The sequence below is a fragment of the Orbicella franksi genome, chromosome 2, assembly GCF_964199315.1.
Source record: "Orbicella franksi chromosome 2, jaOrbFran1.1, whole genome shotgun sequence".
Classification (NCBI taxonomy): domain Eukaryota; kingdom Metazoa; phylum Cnidaria; class Anthozoa; order Scleractinia; family Merulinidae; genus Orbicella; species Orbicella franksi.
Genome location: NC_138146.1, coordinates 22,952,624 through 22,954,029, shown reverse-complemented (window position 1 = coordinate 22,954,029; position 1,406 = coordinate 22,952,624).

Below are 1,406 nucleotides of genomic sequence, written 5' to 3'. Positions count from 1 at the left end.
TAATTCTTTCGCTTCTATTGATTTGAATTTTTAAGTGCATTTTAAATTTTATTTACATAGAATTAATTTATTGTATTTTATTGTTGTCTTGTTACATATTTCATTGAAAAACCCCTTGGGGACGTGGAATAAACGTGTGTATGTATGTATGTATGTATGTATGTACGTAGGAGGCATGCTACATAGGCGAGGCATGATATCGACGACACATCGAGTCCGTGTTTTACGTACCTACTTACAGTAAAGTATTGTTTGTCTACTACAGTAAACTTAATCATAATAAATGATGAATACTTTTACTGTAGTATCAGATTTATTGTTCTAAGCCAAAAACGATCAGAGACCGTTATGTGGGAAAATTCCTTTGTGTGACGTCTCGAGTTTAGTGTCGATAATTGAAGTTCTAATTGTTCCCGAAGCCTTCTGGTGACTGGTTCGTTCCCAGTCGATAGTACTTCAAGTTCTCTTTTGCACTGAATCATAAATCTCTGGAATAGCTTTCGTAGGAGGCAGGCTAGGCGAGGCATGATATCGAGGACATATCGAGTCCGTGTTTGCGTGTCTACTTACAGTAAACTTAATCATAAAAAATGATTAATACGTTAACTGTAGTATCAGATTCATTGTTCTAAGCCAAAAATGATCAAGGAACGTAGTCTGGGAAAATTCCTTTGTGTGACGTCTCGAGTTTAGTGTTGATAATTGAAGTTCTAATTGTTCCCGAAACCTTCTAGTGACTGGTTCGTTCCCAGTCGCTAGCACTTCAAGCTCTCTTTTATACCAAGAGACCATGGTAGTTTACAATGAATCGTAAATCTCTGGAAAAGAAGACTAGCTAGGCGAAGTATGATATCGAGGTCATATCGAGTCCGTGTTTGCGTGTCTACTTACAGTAAACTGTAGAATCAGATTTAGTGCTCTAAGTCAAGTTTGATCAGGAAACGTAGTTTGGGAAAATTCCTTTGTATGACGTCTCGAGTTTAGTGTCAATAATTGAAGTTCTAATTGTTCCCGAAGCCTCCAGGTAACTGCTCTCGTTCCCAGTCGGTAGCATTTCAAGCTCTGTTTGACACTAAATCGTTAATCTCTGGCAGAGCTTTCGTAGGAGGCAGGCTAGATAAGGCATGATATCGAGGACATGTCGAGTCCGTGTTTTGCGTACCTACTCACGGCGAACTACTGTTTGTCTACTACAGTAAACTTAATCATAATCAGAAATGAATAATAAGTTTACTGCAGTCGTCAGCCAAAAATGATCAGAGACCGTAATTTGGGAAAATTCCTTTATGTGACGTCTCGACTTGAGTTCTGATAATTGTAGTTCTAATTGTTCCCGGAGCCTTCAGGCGGCTGCCTTGTTCTCAGTCGTTAGTAATTCAAGCTCTCTTTACTCTAAATCGTAAATC